The following is a 13,397-nucleotide window of genomic DNA, read 5'->3' as shown; positions in this document are numbered from 1 at the left end:
ATCAAATGATAGCATAATATACAAAAAGTACCAGGAGTTACTCGTACTAGCAACAAACTTATCAAAATGCTTAGCTTGAATAGAGAGGCTGCATTCTTCTGAAACAGAACACTTCCAGTTAAAAGTGCTGTGCAGAATTCGCAAGGACAATTCAAGCTTGTGTTGTTGCCAAAAAGCTCTGTACATATGTGCATAATACACTAGGGATCTGTAAAAACTAAAGCCATAATGAATTAAAATTTTGGATTTTACTGCTTTCTTTTCTCCCCGAAACCAAAAAAATACATATATAATACACATCAGTATGCCTACCTATCAATACAATATGTATTTTTTCCCTTTCTCTGTGTGTGTATATACATAATCTATACACCTAAGTGTTCCAGCTTGGATGGTATTGTCACAATGCATGGATTATGTACAGGTTATGTACTCATTACTAATTTGAAAAAGTATAATGAAAATATCATTACTATTAAATGATTTATTAAAGTGTTTTTTTCTTTCTTCAAATCTTAATTCGGTTACTACATAAACCAGATATGAAAAGACTGCAAAGAAAAAATTAGAGATAGTGTGGTTAAGAATACTGGTATTTTTTTCATTGCATTGTTTTGTCTCCAAATACACTTTCAGCTGCTCTACAATTTCCACTGCAGCATACGAGATTGACGATGCAAGCTTCCATAAAATAATGTAAGATTCGGGTACATGATCCAAAATGTTGCAAAGAAAATTATATACCCTGGATTCAGTATCTGATTCTTTTAAGCTGGAGACCACTTGTTTTACCGAGATTATGTTGTAGCCGTGTAGGCTAATTGGTTTGCATATCTGCAACATACCCTATTAGTTTTGTAACTTTCAGGACACAGGCTGATTTTGTAGGAGTGTAACTGAGAAAGATATATTTACTCACAGAAGAGCTAATTTGATAAAGAATCAAGCATGAATACAGAACTCAGTGATAACATTCACAACAACACTGTTGAATTTACTCTGTAAATTTGAAAAGCTTGCAAAACGTTTCCCTCAGCTCTTTGGTTCCTCAGCCTTCTGCAGAGGTAAACAAAGAAGGAAAACATTATTTAAATATCTTCCTTATCTCCAGCACTTTACAAGATGATTATTTCTCTAATCACCACAGCCCAAGGCACCACAAAAGCTAGGGAAGGAATCTCGTAAGGCTGAAAAAGAAAACCCCTTTTATGTAGAATGGGAAATGGACTGGTGGGTTGGTAGAGACAGTGACTTCTGTGGATTTTCAAAATAGTGACCTTATTCTACATTCTCCTGCCCCTTCTCCAGTCAGAGACTCTGGATTCGTTAACTAGAGCTCAAATACACCACAGTTACAACGTTGTTACATGGCGAGTCTCATTTTTGCTGTATGATATGGTCACTAAATCCCAACAGCTGTGTTACTTAAATCTAGTTTTGTTCCACACAAACATAATGATGCAATTTGTTGAAAATCAGGCTATAGCTGAAACTACAAGCAGATGGGATTTTTTTTTTTAACTAGATGTGAAATATTCTTACACTTCAGAGGAATCCATTTCTTGTTCTCTAACCAGACACAGTGAATATCTGGAGAAGTGATAGGACACCAACTAAGAAGGGAGCTTCACTTCTAGCAATGTTTTGCATAAGGGAGCTAATGACATTGTTTACCCATCGTCCCAACTCCAGTGGAAAAAATTGGTTGTTGAAAACTGATGCAAATAGAACGTGTCTGCAGTTTTTAGGCTTCCTTTTGGGACATAAGATTTTTGAAAATATTCATTGAGGACTATAAGTAACATATCAACTGATGTAAAACCAGAAAGATTTGCATAGTGGAAAGTACAAATCAGTATTTTCCACATGCATATGTCTTTTTACAATAAATTCAAGGACAAATACTATTAATTTAATAAACATATGTATTGCAAACAAGTATGGGAAGCCACATAAGAAAATTAATATCAGCATGTTGTAGCAAACAAAACAAAAACCAAAGAAACCACAATAAAGTTAAAAAAAATGAGTGGAGCAGATGTGCTTTTTCATGCTTGACCATATCAGGACCACGTCAGTGCTGAGATTGGCTTAAGCCATCACAGACGAAACACGTCAGGAATTCCTCAAAGACCTGTAGTGTGCATGTTCATTTAGATATTACCATTCAGCATCCTGTTCCTTTCCTTGCAATTAAAATACCTGATTTGGAAATTAATCACGTATATTTACCACAGAAGTGGTTCAAAAAGAGGCTTCTTTGGAGTCCTAAACGCGATCCACATGGCCACATGTGCTTGCTTGCTGTGCTGGCTGGAGAACAAAAATGTAGAGTTCCGGTATTGTCACTTCTCTCTCTTTATTAGGGCATATCCTTTATCCTTGAAAGCCAGGATATAAATGCCTTTGGGATATTTTATTTTGTTATTTATAAACTTATTTTCAGATAAGGCTCAATAATTATTTTCAGATAAGGTTCCCAGAAGTCATCACTCACTGTTCAGTCCTGAGGAAGCTATGTGGAGCTGCATAATTTTTAGACTTTCATACTAGAATTCCTCACTTTCACATGCAGTGGCACAAGTGTAAGTATGCAATATATAAAACCATAGTGTCACTCTCCAAAGTACTGACATAAAAGGGGAGAAAGGAAACAAATTACTTTTTTCCTACTGAAGAAGCATGTAAATTGTCTACTGTCAACATAGTTTTGTTCAGAAAGAGAAGTTTGCTTGGAAATGAAGTACACATTGGCTACACAAGGAAGCACAGGTAAGTATAACAACTGGGAAACAGAAACATAACAAAGTAGTGAAAGAAACAGAAAAGCATGCGTTAAAACAAACTCAGCCTGGTACCTAAACCTCTGATCTTAGGATTTTGTGAGAAATTGTTGTGTGAAAACCAATAAAACAATTAAAATTTTAATGTGATTATCCAAGATTAAAAAAACAGAGAAAAGGAGCTTTTTCCAGTTATATTCATGGGTGGAAATTATATATATAAATATAGATCAATGATTAGTCCAGAACTTGAGCTACACTGTAATTACAGTATAATTACATTGCAGTTACACAGATGTATCACAAAATTCAATAATTCAATACAAATATCTGTTACTTAAATGTCTAAAATAGGCATTGCAAAATATATGAGTTCTCTATTGATTTAAAAACTTAGAGACAAATTATCTGCAAACACATAGGCCACGTAAATATATAAACATATATTTTAAAATTATAATGATTTAAAAGCAAAGAATCTAAAGGTTTCTCAGTATTGCAGCAAGGACAAATAAAATAAGGTCATGTACCAACAGGTTTTTCAACATCTACACTCCCTTTACAGATAACATTGAGGGGCAAATGCACTGATATTGTGTGATAATTCTTAGGTATTGATGGATACACATGGATCATGATGGAAACCCTTTCCCTCTCCTCTCCCTTCCCTTCCCTTCCCTTCCCTTCCCTTCCCTTCCCTTCCCTTCCCTTCCCTTCCCTTCCCTTCCCTTCCCTTCCCTTCCCTTCCCTTCCCTTCCCTTCCCTTCCCTTCCCTTCCCTTCCCTTCCCTTCCCTTCCCTTCCCTTCCCTTCCCTTCCCTTCCCTTCCCTTCCCTTCCCTTCCCTTCCCTTCCCTTCCCTTCCCTTCCCTTCCCTTCCCTTCCCTTCCCTTCCCTTCCCTTCCCTTCCCTTCCCTTCCCTTCCCTTCCCTTCCCTTCCCTTCCCTTCCCTTCCCTTCCCTTCCCTTCCCTTCCCTTCCCTTCCCTTCCCTTCCCTTCCCTTCCCTTCCCTTCCCTTCCCTTCCCTTCCCTTCCCTTCCCTTCCCTTCCCTTCCCTTCCCTTCCCTTCCCTTCCCTTCCCTTCCCTTCCCTTCCCTTCCCTTCCCTTCCCTTTCTTCCCTCAGCATTAGTCATGTTTGCTGAATTTAGCCAATGAATTGGAATTTTTACAAATATGATGCATCCTGGCTCCAAGTTGGCAAGATGAATTTCCCTCCTCTAAAGTTCCTGTATATAAAGACCAATTATGCAGATGAGGAGAATTTCACCCAAAATAAATTGCATGTTCCATCTGATTATGGGTAATAGATTATTCCAGACCTATACTGTCCTCAGGTAGAATTGGAGGATCCTTTAAACATCAAGGAGTATATTCATAACCATTATCCTCTTAACCCTTTGATGTGAAAAGATTGCTATAAAATTTACTAAATTCATCTAAAATGACTTTTGAATCTCCAATCACTTTGTTCTCTGCATTAATAATACTAGGACTAATCCTGCATGACTTGTGAGATTTAAGATGAGTAGCTAATAGCTTTTGAATCAAGGGTGCCTTTCAAGGGTGCCTCTAAGCAGTATCTAAAACTGTGCGTGTGCAATTTGTCTTATCCAAATTGGTGCATATTCAGAAAGCTGTGTAACCTATATACAAACTGCATTTTCATTCGAGATATATGTAGACCATGATCTTCCTAACTCGCATATGCAAATATAGTCTGAGGATTAACAGTGGATATTTTATACAGAGAACAGAAAAGAGCTATACATGAATACTTACAGCTACTCCTGAAAATTTAGCTCTATTTATCCCACTGGCAACTGTGGGCTTTGGTTGCTCTTAGTCTGGTTTTGGAACCTAGGTATTTTTTGCTTTTCTCCCTGGTTCCAGGATTTCATCACCATGGCATTAGAATAAGGCTAACACACTGAGACTAGTATTTTCCTCCTCTGTTCTCCACCCCTCACCGTTTGGCCTTCAGCTAAAAAACAGAGTCAGAAACACTAGTCAGTGGGAGCAGCTTCAGACACAGCCAAAGCCTGAGCCTTTCTGTATTCAGAGACTATTTACAATCTCACCATTTTCTTGGCTCTCTACTTTGACTTTCTTCTTCCTTCATAGTCTGCATTCAATGTTTATTCTTACCTGGTTCTATTGCCCTTCTTCTCCTCTGTTTTAACTCCCTCAAATTCAATATTCCTTCTTCTTCCTTTATTCTTTTCAAGTATCCCCAGATAACCTCCTAGTTGTTTCTTTGACCTCCCTCACTCCATGCCGGAAAGATATAATGGAATACACACACTATTTTCTGCTGCCTCTACTCTCTTGCCTGTTTAGAGGATAAACTTCTCAGAACAAGGACTCTCTGCTACTCTTCGTGCTTGCTCTGCCTAGCACAAAAGGATCCCCAACAAAAGCTTACCCACAAATCTTGTGTATGAAATCTTGACCTTTTTTTTCCTGATTCATGTAATTTGAGCATTTTCATGTTCTATCACAAATCAAATAAAGACATACTAAGGAACAGAAACAAAACAGATTTCCAGAAAATTTTGTTTCACTTATCAAAAGTAATAAAATCACAACCTATTCAAGATAAAATAGTCTATATGTGATCTTGGGTAGCATCACAAGATATGAATCCTGCTTGTGAATGTGTAATTTAGGCATTTAAATGATTCAGCCTGTTTACAAAATGGTTACTTCAGAAGAAGGCTGTCATCACCAATGGCCTTCAAGATCAAAGCTCTATGTGTTGAGTTAGCCATCTAAAAACATGGAATCAGGAATGACATCAGCACCACTTTGATGCATCCTCTTTCCTTTTCTCTGATAATGCAATGAACTGCCTAGTTTTGAGCTGTCTCCATCCTCAGAGAAAGTAAGATCATTCCAGACCAAAAATTACGGAAAGCAAGTATTGTCGTGGCCGTGAACAGACCTCCCTTGCACCTGGGAGAATAATTTTCCCCGTGATCTAAAGGTAAAAGAAACTGCTGCTCGAATACCCAGAAACAGGAACAACAGCTGTAGGATCCGGTGACCCAGCAGTAGCTTCGTGTATTTCATTCTCCCTTGAGCTCAGTTTGAGTCATCTGCTCATGCTTTGGGCAGGAGGTTGGGCAAGAGGACTCCAGAGGTCCTGCCCAGCCTAAATTACGTGATGATTCTCTGTTCAGGGTCAGGTCTTCAAAGACACTGTTACATACTGACTATGTCTTGCCTGCAAACTCAAGCTGCACTCCAAAGCCATGTCCTACCTCCATTTTGAGATGAAAGCTGGGAGCAGCCCACTGTCTCCCTGCCCTTTCTCTCCTCCCTTCTCTCCTTCCCCCACAACATGTGAGAAGATACTCACATGTATCTTCTGTGGACACTTGGAGAGGGTGCACATGCTGGGCAGATCTCTGGTGTGGATGCTCAGGAAACCAGGCTCTGATCTCAATGATCAGGAGACATGGGAGACTACTGCTCCTGCAGGTTGCTTATTATGGCTTTTGAGTGTGTGGCTGAGCTCACATCAGCTGAGGGAGGGAGAGCTGAGTTCACCTAAGGCGTGGAAAATATGTAGCATCCCACAAGTGTTCCTCAGAGCATGCCGAAGAGCAGAGAAGGCAGTGATAACTGTGGGACTCAGCTTGTGAAGGCTGTAGAGGAAGAAACCATTTTCTGAGCCTTTTCCTCGGCCTGATTGAGACTAGCTGTGAACGTTTGGATACTGCACAAAGCAGAGCAGCAATCAACAAACTACACTCTAAGAAAATCTGGAGGCGTAGAGTTCACAAGTTGTAAAACAGATGATAAAACTACATTTTATAGAAAACACAGAATAGCTTCACAACTGGGAAATTCCAATGCTGGAAAACACATACATGCACACGACATCACATCACAGCATGCAGCGTTTTAAGATCAATAGGATAGTTAGTACAAATTTGGTTTATCGAGTGACTTTAGCAAAAATCCCAGCATAATCAGGCGGAAAGAAAGAAAGGTACGTTTACATGACATCAGTCTTATGCAGCTGATTTCCTGGGGAGGTCAATGTGGCTGTGGCTGCACCATCAGCGCTGCTTCGTGCGCTGCATCTTCTCAGACAGTCAGGGGCAGGGGTGCACATAGCTACATCCTCACTCTTCACAAACCTCCTGCCAAGAAGTAGCTAATAGTTTTCTTATTTGTGTAAGGCAAACGCAGGCTCACGAGACCGGTAATAACTAATACAACTGCATTTTGTGCATACCACCAGCCCTAACTGCTCTGTAAGGTCCTGTCTATTGAAGTAGTAGAACTACAATGATTTATACCACCTAAGAACATGGCACAGGAACTGTATTTAATAGTTTTTGTTGAGTTATCTTTGCGAGTAAAGTCGTATTAGCTAGAAATATCTTGTTAAAGCTAAACATGACAGTTCTCTGTATTTTCCACCAGACAAAGGGCTGGCAAATACCCTTTGCTTTAGAGAATCTTCTGATGCTTTAAATAACCTTCCACAGAAAAAAAATATTTTCAAAGTTACCCATATATATCTGCCCCACAACCTGCTTAGAGTTATGCACATCTATTAAATATACATTTTTATTAAGCAACTCTATTCTTGCTCTCTAAAATAGACCTTTCCCTAAAATAATTTCTCTTTCTCTATAACAAAATAAATATAAAATAATAAATAGTGCACAGTATACTCTGCTATATTTTTTCTAACAAATAATGATTTCTCATGAAAACAGTTATTAGCCTTTACACTTCTGTAGCTTTTCGTTGTCTCTGCTTTACACCTTCCTTCATTTTATAACTGTCTGTGTCATGATCAGAGTATTTTGCATTAGAGTTTTGCAATTGTTTGCCTGTGTTGGTGTTCAAATTCCTCAGGCCTGACATTTTCTGCAAAGAAGTAAGTAATGATACATTTTAATTAATGTTGATTTTATAAGATTTTAACTCTGCCTGATGGATACAAGCTAAAAATCAATCACTGTCTCTTAATTTTCAAATCAATCCAAGAATATATGAAATGAAACATCGCAAAAGGCACTTAGGTAGAAGATATAAACTGATGAGAAGCTGTTTGATTTATTATACAACAGATAAGATCTGCATGATACAGCTTCCTGATGGTTTATGAATCTATGAAATCTTTCTAATGAAGGTTATTCCTGAACTCATAACATTTCATATTCCAGTCTGTACTCTATCATCAACCTATAATGCTAGATTTGGATTGATACTATATATAATATACTTATTAATTAAAAATATATCCTTCTGTTAATATAATAAGATACTCTTTGGATGGAAGGTACAAAAAATGGAACTAACTTCTGCCACAGAGTATCAACAAGGGAGCAGGAAAGCTGACCACTTGTTTCCTATCATCTTTCAACTTGAGGCAGAGGGGGAAGACTTCACAGAGCCTTTTACACATCAACATTTCAGATTTTACTTCTCGGGGTACTGTGTTCTATAGGAGATACACGTATGATGATCTTAAAGATCTTTTCCAACCACAATGATTCTATGATTCTATGTATACATATATTTCTCTCTTAATTGGAAATCACTTTAGTCTATAAACTTTTATTGTTTTCCTGATAAACTAGATTTGAATACATGGTGACAATTCAGGATGGAGATAAGATGCATAGATACATCAGGTAGCACTGCATTGATAAATACTAATTTGAAAAGAACCAGAACTGTTCATATGCTCAGTTACTTCTTTCAGACAACTTGCTGAGGGACAGGGATGCTCAAGCTGCCCATCATCTGTAGCTGATGTGTTCACTGACTCAGTGGAAACATCCCTTGGTAATGTCAGAGGACACTTGCCCTTTTATAGCTTACCTGGCCATGATTGTTCATCATAAAGATTAGTTTTGTCTATATACTATCTTAATTTTCAATATTATTCCTTTTCAAGATCAAATCAGAGTAATAGAGTTAGGCTTGTATTTCCACAGTAGGTCCCATTTAAAGAAAGCATTTGAGCATGTGTTTGAATTCAACTCTATTGAAAACAACACATATACACATTTTTAACGTTAATATAAAGATGTCCCAACAGGAATTATTTCCTCAGTGGGAGCTTTAATCTCTACCAAGTATTTGGTAGAGCTCAAAACAGAATGAACATGTGGCACTTTTATTTTGCATCAAAAATTTGCATAATAAAGGATAAACTGACAAAAGAAGTGACTTAAATCAAAAAAGGGTTAGCCAAATGATTGAAATTTATCCTTAATGTGCAGAGGAGAGAAAGTATACATGAAAGGTCTTTTGGGATTTCTGTGAAAAACAAGGACCACATGGAAAGTCGGCTGATGTTTTGGGGTTTTTTTACCCTGTATTTCTGTTTCCAAAGTGGAAAAGAAAGTACTTTGTCAATTAAGTATCATCTTCCATTTCCTTATTTATGATCCTGTGGCTACTAAGCATCAATAATTTCTGCTTTGCTCCAGTGTCACCAGGAAGATTGATTGTGCATGTCACCTCGAAATGAGAAGATTTAAATGGAAAACATATACTTGCAACACCACCAAATTCACTTTTGCAAAAAAGAGCAACTCAATTATGTTTTTAAAGCTACAAGTTTTAAGACGCATCGCATCTCTGTTCAGATGAAAGCTCTGAATTTTCCTTCAACATTTTTATTGACATCGTTGTAATACTTGTAACTGTGCACACAGCAGGCACCATAAGCGTAAAAAATATATTATTATTGTTAAAAAACAAGCATTCAGAAAATAGGAAGTGCCAAGATCAAGGTTGCACAGAAAAATTTAACTCATCACATCCCGTGTCTATAAACTATGATATGGTTAAGTGGAAGTTTACTTGAACATGGTAGGCCTTTGCTTTATTCAGTGGATAGAGCAGATGGTGGTTAGGAAACTTAACAATTGTTTTTCAGATTTTTTGCAAACTCTTCTCCAAAAGAAGCCATCCCCATTCTGATGAGAAAAGCACCTACCTATTTCTGACGTGTTTAATGCTTTAGGCACTCAGTTTCCACATGTTTATAGAGACACTTTAGCCCCCTGCTCAGCACTGGTATTTTCGTGGGCTGGCATGTGTAGAACTGTTCAGGTTTTGGTGCTGCCAATAGCCTTGTTCATGCCTGAAATGGGATTCTCAGATTATTCAGGCGAATGGCTCTTTGACCAGCGAAGTGACATCTTTTGAGTGTGCTGGAGGCACACTGAGAAGAAAGGACTGACACTGTTTTGAGTCGGTTGCCTGCTCCACTGGCTTGTGATGTTGGGTGACTGCTTCAGGAAGGATGTGAGCCTCAGTTTCCAAGACAGTGCACTGTGGAAGCCTTTTGTTCCTCTTCTGGCCCTGTAAATATTTCTTTTATACAAAGATGTGCAGAAGAGACCAAGAAAGCCAGGACTGAGGGATACTCAAAGGAGGTAAGTTTACGTCCCTGTCCCAAAGCGATAAAAGCATAGAGAATTTGAAAATGCAGATTCTGCATCCCAACCGAGCACCTCAATCAGGCTTATTTGGTATTCTGGCTTTGTGCCACCTCTCTGCAGTATAATGAAGCTGCTGTTTGGTTTCAGTGTCTCACAACTGGCTGGCACCAATACTTCCCTAAGTAAATGCTTGCTAGAAATGTCTTTGTCAGGCCTCTCACTCACCTATGCGTATGTGGGAAGAACAGATACCAAATGCAGGGCTGAGGATACCTTCACAGACAGTGTGCAAAAGCTTCATGTCTTGCAGGATCCGATTTTTTATTCCTGTCTCAAATTCCTCAGGGTTTCATTATCTTCATGAGCTATCCTGTGTTTTCACTTTTTGTTTGTTTGTTTGTTTTTTGCGGATGCTTCACAAATATGTGTGGCTTTGTCATTACACTTCTTGGAGAAGTAATTTCCAAATGGGGGACTGTGGCACAGAGAGAAGAACGTGACCCATTCTCAGCAGTGTCAGGTTCCCCATCCTCTGCTGCAAAGGGTTACTTGCAGGAAGGCAAGGAAGGCTGAGGAAAGATCTGTCAACCCTTAGGTTCCCATCCGAGCCCTGGAAGGGGTCTGTTAGTGAAGGGTTGACTACATGAGGAGCGAGGCAGAGACTCCATGGCACACTCCTGCCAGCCTACCCTCTGCAGTTGTTACAACCTAGAACAGAAGTACTCTGTATCTCAACCTCTTCTCATATCACTGTAAGAGTAGAAAGAAAAGAAGAACCCAAGAACCAGCCACTGGTATTTAGTTTATCCTGGCCTGATTGACACGTAACACATAACACAGGTTGTACCAGGGACTTGAGAGGATGAAAAGATTTAACATTCTTGGGATGAGGAATAAAGTTTGGAGGAAACTACATGCAGGATCACAGTAATTCACAAGTGGAGGCTTCGGTTAATTGGACAGTGGGTACTTTGTTTTCACACACAATACATTTTGTGACCATATATTGTTCAGTAAGGTAGTACTTTATAGTACTGTTTTCTAGCAGCGTAATAATATTAATCCCTTACCCCGGAGACACAATACACTATGCCCCATTACTCATATATGGACGTCTGTTATTGACAATTATATTCTTCACCTTCTTGGGAAAATAACCTAAACAAAAGCTTTCTACCTGTTTCATCATCCTTGCCTCTCCTTCTCTTTTCCTTCAGCCTTTGTCCCATCTTTCTGTCCCAAATATATATAAAGGTCATATGCTTTTTTTTTACTGTAAAATGAATGAATCTTGGTACAATGTAATCCTGAGTCTAGAATCTTGACCCTGTTGTTTTATGAGATCTGAGGCCTCCTTTCAGGTCTGGTTTTCTACTGACTTCTTTGACATGCTTCACTAGATCTAATAGCTCCCTATTACCAGTTACAATTTAGCATCTGAGCCAGGAGCTGGAGGAAAAAGGGAGAAAGGAGCGTAAATTATATGGAGCTGTGGTGAACAAAGGTTTTATTTCTCCTGAGCACAACCCTTTGATAGGAAAACGGGGGAGACAAATGTGTTGCTAATTTAATTAAGTAGTATGAGATGGCAGGGTCCACAGATGCCATTTAGGACTGGATTAATCAAGAGCAGGTGATGAAAATGAATAGTCACACATAATGTTAGCATTTTTAACAATCCGACACAGTCTAATGGAATCAAGTGCTATTTAACAACAGGGCTCAGTTTTGCTTGCTAATCCAAATTTATCTACACTTTCACCCTGCACATTCATGTGGATCAAGAACTCTGTTCCCTCTGATTCCCATTAATTTTCTGGGGTATTTTTAGTTATTTAACATTTTGTACAACATACTCATGTCCCCTCGTAGTGCACATGGAAAGAAGCACAGCAAGGGCTGTGGAAGCATTGCATTCTAGGGGCTGAACAAGTTTAATACAGAGCAGGTTGTTCTGGTTTTGACTGAGATGTAATTTTTCTTCCTAGCAGCTGGTATAGTGTTGTGTTTTGGGTTTAGTATGAGAATAATGTTGATAACGCTAGTGGTTTTAGTTGTTGTTAAGTAGTGTTTGTACTAAGTCAAAGCCTTTTCATTGTTATGATTACTACTACTATTATTATTATTAATAATAATAATAATTTTTATTTCAATTATTAAATTATTCTTATCTCAGTCTACAAGTTTCACTTGGTTTTGATTCTCCTCCCCATCCCACCAGGGGGGCAGTGGAGGAGTGAGCGAGTGGCTGTGTGGTGCTTAGTTACTGGCTGGGGTTAAACCACAATGCAAGCAAACATTTTTTGACAGCTGAGAGGTTATACTTACCAGTATGAAACCTTTCTTTTCCTCCATGCATTCATTTCTAAAATGCAGAAAAGGTCCTGGTCAGTTGTTTCCTCATAGAATCAAAGCTTGAAAGTATTTTTGTTCATAAATTTTGTGACACCTGAAGCTATTTAACACAACTCTTGCCGCTTGCAGCATGGCTTTATCTTTCCTGGCAATAGCTGAAGAATGGCAGTTAGTAAAATCTTCAGTCTGCTCTCCAGTGAAAGAGTTACTAGATGAAGATTGAAAGCTCTGTCAGACTGGAAGCAAATTTAACTACATATGAAGTCACACTTTCCCAATAAAACAGTTTTCAGCTAGGATGAATTTTATGCCTATAATTTCACTGCTTGCAAAGGGCTAGAACGTACTGTTGGAAATCAGAACTGTGTCCGGTTGTGGTCTTATACCTGTGAACATGCTGTGGCCTCAACAAACACATTAACTTTATAGAGCACTGGGAGTATAGCTCATTCCTCTACTCCTCTGACAGTCCTTGACACAGAGGAGAGTGTGTAGGAAAGTGCTATGACATCTGTTTCTCATCCAGCTGTGCAGAGGGGGTATAAAGTCTCTGTCACCTATGCTAGGGCCCTGAAAGCTTTATAACCTATTACTTCTTTATGTGGTGCCATAAAAGCAAACCAAATACTGTCCAACACGAGACTGACAGAGCATTCTGCGGTATTCCTAGTTTTCAAAGTCGGTGTTCTCTTTACCCTTTTAATGGATGGATTTATTGCACTTCAGAGTGCAATTTCCCATTAGTTGTTATCAGGACTGAGAGGAGCTTCTTTATGTCACAGGGAGAGAGAACTACTCCATTAGGTGCTATACATTTTGTTGCATTTGCGGGGCCTTGT

The sequence above is a fragment of the Leptosomus discolor genome, chromosome 8 (assembly GCF_034619465.1).
Source record: "Leptosomus discolor isolate bLepDis1 chromosome 8, bLepDis1.hap2, whole genome shotgun sequence".
Taxonomy (NCBI): Eukaryota; Metazoa; Chordata; class Aves; order Leptosomiformes; family Leptosomidae; genus Leptosomus; species Leptosomus discolor.
Note: the sequence above shows the minus strand (reverse complement) of the source record.